Below are 6,000 nucleotides of genomic sequence, written 5' to 3' on the forward strand. Positions count from 1 at the left end.
TACGAAGATTCACCTGTTTCCAAAGATCTAGACACTCGCGCTCCCAAACGTACATGTAACACTTGACACTAACGTTTTAGGTCCAGATGCAATTGGCGTTGGTGTATTTATTTATTGTCTTTGCGTGCATACATCTGCCCGTGAAATCTGTATGCACTGTACTTTGATTTGAAGTTGATTTAGAGAAGAAATGTTTCGATAATCTTGCGCAGCAGCATGCGGTTGGTGGTGGTTTGTTATTGTCTTTGCGTGTACACATTTAACCCTCGAATTGGCCCATGAAATCTACATTATTTTACTGTACTTTCGTTCGGAGATAATGCCGAAGAAATGTTTCGATAAACTTGAGTGGCAGCATGCGGTTAGCGGTGGTGTATTGCCTTTGCGTGGCAACATTTAGGCCGTGAAATCTACATACGAAGTTGTTTGCGAGAAGAAATGTTTAGATGAACTTGCACGACCGCATGTAAACACTGTTAATCGATCGATCAATTTCCTGCAGCAGTACTTAAAGCTTAAATCCATCGAACTGCCATAAAAATTTGTCTTTCAAATTCAAGCGAGTTTATCAGGCGAAGAGAACATGGTTGTTATTCAGCAGGTACAAAACACAGGTCACAGGTCATTATTTAACCTATACAGAAAGTATCCTAAACATTCATAAAAGGTAACCTTAGGCCTATTTAGGCTTAATTAGGCATAAAGAAAACTATCCTAAACATTCAAAAATGCTAATTAGGCCTACTTAGGCCTAAAGAAAAGTAAAGTTTTTAGGCCTATTAAAGGTTTATATTCTACGCAAAAATTAGATTCTGGAGTAATTTTGAGAGTAGAAAATCAACTTTACGCCACATGGTATATTTATATTTAATTAAGTTAACACAACAGAAAGACGCTTACCTTTAATACTTTGACATGAAATGCTTTACTATTGCCATAAAAACTGTCCAGTTAAGCTCGCATATTACACAACACGATTAATTCATAAAGGCCACCTTTTCCAGCGAAATATTTTTTGAAACAAACAACATAATTATTTGTTATAAGAGGCAAACAACCCTTCCTATTTCATTACGTGCGTGAAGACAAGAAACTCAATCATGTCAAATTACACTCCGTGTCAAAAATGCAACTAAATAAATTTCCCACCAGTGTTCAGCATCAAACCCTTTACTGAAAAACCCTTTACTTGAAATATTAAGCAAAAATGGGCAACAAGCTTTCTTTCAAATAATTGTTGACTAACAAGAATAATTAGTGAAATTTCCAATTGTTACCAGAAGACTGTGCAGAATTGAGTACAAACAAATAAGCCAGACAACACAGCCACAGGCCCAATTAAGTCTCTGTCTTTGTTAAACCCATAAGTTGCTAGAGAATTTTCCATTTAATTTCAGTGTTGTACAAAACACCACACTTGTACAATATTAGAACTACAGCTCACTTTGATTATGGCTCAATGGGAGACAGATTGTTTTCGAAGTCCATTACTCGTCCCTTTTAAGATTCCAGTTTTTTTTTTCAGCGCCTGTCTTGTTCAGTATCCAATTGACTTTCCATTATTGAGCTCCATAAGGGTATATTTTGTTTAAAGATCCACTAAAACGCAATCCGTGTTACATGACTTTCGACGCCATTGCCGGTTAAGTTAATAATTCTACTGTGTCCACCAGAGAAATCTACATGTACGCATTTCCTACTACCCTCTCAATCCTAAGAACATACGCACAGAAGGCTCTATGCACAAAGACACCACTTAGCAGGGGAGTGACAGGGAAGACTTTTACCGACACGGAAAAAATAATAATAACTAGACCCTCCGTGAGGGTACACTGGGTTGCCTGTGGTACGTGCACCGTTCCAGAAGCATTTGGACCAAAAATACTATTAACGCTAACAAATGCAAACTCAGCAAGGTACAGATTTTGTTAGCTTGCTTTATGCAAAAAACAAGTATTGATGCAAAGGTAAATTGATACACAATTTCTAGAAAGAGCAGAAGGAAGTTTCCAGGACGGTTGCTTGAGAATAACATAAATTATTTGCGACATGAAAATAACATTAATTGTTGAACCGTGAATATAGAATATAAAAAGTTACGAATGTACATGTACATTCACTTTTGGTTGCACAAATAAATCTCAAAATCGAAAGTGACATCGCCGGAAATCCGCAGGAGCCGTGATAACGTTACCGCGGCATGTTTACTGGCCAAACAGAAGCATCTGTGTCAAAATGGCAAGATACCCGGTTTTCGTAAGTTTCTTTTTCTGTGAAGTGTTATAAAGTTTGACAATAAATGAGGGAAGTCAAAACAAAGATCACAATCGCCCAAACACTAACCTTGAGGTTGACCCCGGGATTGACCATTGTTTCTGCTAAGTCAAAAATTTACTCTCAAAGACAAGGCTATTTATCACCAGGTAATTCCATCATTTTGGAAATAGCACCTACTTTATTATTCATCGGCGTCACAATTTTTTGCTGATTTTGGGGCTCATTTTAAAAGAAGCATGCTTCCAACAGACCTGTTTATTTTCGTGAAACCTTTCCTGGTTACAGAGCAATACTAAAAATATCCTCCCGTATCACATTTCAACCTTAAGCTCGAAAATTCAATACACAACATGATATTATAATTCACAAAGGCAGAAAATATCACAGAATCCTTTTCCAGCGAAACATTAAATTGAAACAAACAACATAAGATGCACTAAAACGCCGTTCGCGTTGCAATGACTTTCGACGCCACTGCTGGTTAACGGGAATAACAAACTCACGAGGCAGAATGTATACTTATATTTAATTAAGTTAGCACAACAGAAAGACGCTAACCTCATTTTGACACGAAAATGCTTTATTATTGCCTTTAAAACTATCCAGTTACCGGTAAGCTCACGTAATACACATGTATTATAAAACATGATGAATTCATAAAGGCCACCTTTTCCAGCGAACAATTTTTTCAAACAAACAACATATTTGCAATTAGAGGCAAAAACCCCTTCCTATTTCTTTACGTGCGTGAAGAGAAAAAACTCAGTCGTGTCAAATATGCGCAATATTACAACAAACTACAATTTTAGGATCAAACTGTTTCCATGAAGAACCTTTTCCTTGAATAATGAAGCACAAAATAGACGGCAAGCTTTCTTTCAAATAATTCTTGGCTATCACATTCCAATCATTTTTTTTACCTGAAGACTGTGTAGAGTTGATCACAGATCCACTTAAGGTGTTCAATTCGTTCTGTCTTTGTTGAACCCATAAGTTACCAGTGAATATTCCTTTTGGTTTCAGTGTTCTACACAACAGCACACTTGGTAAAAAAATTAGAAATGCAGCTCACTTTGATTTCGGCTCGACGGGCGACAGATTGTTGTCGAAGTCCATTACTGAGCGCTTTCAAGATTCCACTGCCTGTCTTGTTCAGTATCCAATTGACTTGCCATTATTGAGCTTCATAAGGGTCTATTTTGTTCAAAGATTCACTAAAACGCCATTCGCGTTACATGACTTTCGACGCCATATCGCCGGTTAAATTAATCGTTCTACTGTGTCCACCAAAGAAATCTACGCATTTCCCACTACCCTCTCGATCCTAAGAAAATACGTGTAGAAGGCTCTATGCACAAAGACAACACTTTGTAGCAGGGAAGTGACAGGCAAGACTTTTATCGACACGGAAAAAAATTAAAAATAATAAAAATAATAAAACAAACAAATGAAACACAGATTCCGACTGGGTTTGCCATACTGGCAACCCAGTAATAAAATAAAACCAACAAATGAAACACAGATTCCCTCTGGGTTTGCCATACTGGCAACCCAGTAATAATCTGAATGATTAAAAACAGTAACTGGCTGGAGGAAACCAGTTGACTTTTCACGAAGCACAGTAAAGTGTGTGCATTATTCCATTAACCTACTGACAAATCCACTGCTGCAATAATCTATTGAACAAAATGCAGGTACAGTAAGCATCGCTTCTGATCACTAATTCAACTAATTAAAGACACCACAGGTTTCTTTTGTTTTTCATTTAACAAACGGCGCTGCCAGGGAAAACAGTTTTTTTGCAAATGATAATTATTTTCAAATATCAACCGCAAAACAGCAAAAAAAAAAAAAAAAAGGCATTCATTTTATTTTCATTTCCAAAACATCTGTCGAAATTTCAAGTTCCTATAATGCTTATTTCTTTCCTGTTTTTTAAGTTTTTCTTTAAATATCGAAAGTGTATAGTGTCTAGAGTGTAGTACTTCAAAAATCTTTCTTCATAGTGTAACCAAGTGTTTTAGCGGGCCTAATTGATTAATTTTATCAGAAAATATTTTGGCCGAACCAGTTGGCTCCCAGTAACTAATGACATCAAAGAAGTAACTTGTTTGCATCTCTTCAGAAAGAAATGTGCAAAAGTGTAAGAAGTCTTGTTGAAAATCTTGAGATTTTTGTTAAGCCTTTATTATAGAAATGTCGGGCGATGGCTGAAAATGGCCATTTACTGGGTTTTCCTCTTTCTTTCTTCAAAATATAGAGCTGATTAACAACTACAGTAAACTCAACGAAAAAGGAATTGATTTCCTGAGTTGGGGAACTCAAGCTTCATACTTTACTGCAAAAACCTGCACCAGTGGAAAAAAACTTGACCCTAAAGTAAACCTACACATATAATTTAGCATGAATTCATTAATTTTTAAACCTACCTGAACTATCGTGTGGAGGAAGACAAACAGCAATGCAACATTAGCATTCTTCTTTGTCATTGAAACAACTGAACAAAAAGGTCAAGGATGTCATTACTGATCATTACGATATTGCTCATTATTGACTTAAGACATTTTCATGTGATCCATTGAAGGAGAGAGAATGCTCCATAATTTGACCAGATCCTGCTCTTCTCTGGATGTAATAAAAGTACTTATCAATTTTTGTTTGGAGCACCTCTCTGCCGGTACCAAAATTGAATTTTGGCTTCACAAGTCACATTCCCAGCTTTTCTCCATTTAACCCATTGACATCTGGAAGTGAGACTTAACAGATTTTATTCTGTCTCACGCCAGACGTCTTTACTCGTCAAAAGGGGGTATCTTAGGGCATTTGAGGCATCAATGGGTTAAATGTTTATTCATCGCACAGCCACTAAAATAACACAGTTGAGATCTCCATGCATTGAAAGGAAAAATCCCCTTGCATTAGACAGAGAAAATTAATTAAACATGAAGACGCACTACAAAAGGGTCTTTTCATGCTCTGCTTTCATTTGTGAATTTCATTCAAACAAGACTGATTAACGTACAAGATGGCAATCAACAGACAGAAGCAAAGAGACAGAATCCCAAAAAGATATTTCCAGCTCAGGAAAAATGGTTGGGAATTAAAAAAAAATAATGCCAGATACTGTAACATCTAACAACATAATGCTATATATAAGGGGCTTTTATTGCACAAATAATCACAAAGCTCTATATGCATTCACAGTTGATTGACAAATCATCCACGTACATGTAAGTCTAAGGTACCATGCCTTTTATAGTGGTCGAGTTTAAGTGGCCCACTTAGGAATGAAATGGTACCAGTACCAGGCTTCCAGACAAGTTTGTAACGTACATGTAAGGTGTCAACAATGAATTCCAGGAGGTCAAATTTCCACAGCTGCCACCAAACAATTATAAATTTTTTGCAGTAATTAATTTGTCAGGTCATGAAGCTAACCTTGTAGGGTTATTGATGGAAGACCCCACCCACCAATGTGGCCTGAGTTCATTTCCCAGACTGGTTTATGTAGCAGCTCTCATAATGTATAACATGATTGGTTCGCTACCCTAGCGAAAAACAAAAGACTAAAGAATTGAAACAATGACTTAGACTCAAATACAATAGAAGCTGCTTAGAATACCAAACAATAGCAGGTTACGAGAGCTGCTACACTACTGCCCAGACTTGGCGTCTGCTCTGAGAGGTTTTTCTCCGGGTACTCCGGTTTTCCGCGCTCCTCAA

The 6,000-nt window shown here is 37.0% G+C and overlaps 1 protein-coding gene across 5 annotated transcripts in view; it reads right to left on the reverse strand.

The window, feature by feature from the left end:
* LOC138013520 (single-stranded DNA-binding protein 2-like) overlaps positions 1-6,000 on the reverse strand; it is a 93,090-nt gene that overhangs the window by 85,973 nt on the left and 1,117 nt on the right. For 4 of the 5 annotated variants that reach the window (XM_068860616.1, XM_068860613.1, XM_068860615.1 and 1 more), the window contains one exon: positions 4,707-4,774. The gene's annotated coding sequence lies outside the window, so the exon portion shown is untranslated. The remainder of the gene's footprint in view (positions 1-4,706; positions 4,775-6,000) is intronic. The other variant, XM_068860614.1, reaches the window with a different exon arrangement.

Source organism: Montipora capricornis, chromosome 8 (genome assembly GCF_036669925.1).
Source record: "Montipora capricornis isolate CH-2021 chromosome 8, ASM3666992v2, whole genome shotgun sequence".
Lineage (NCBI taxonomy): Eukaryota > Metazoa > Cnidaria > Anthozoa > Scleractinia > Acroporidae > Montipora > Montipora capricornis.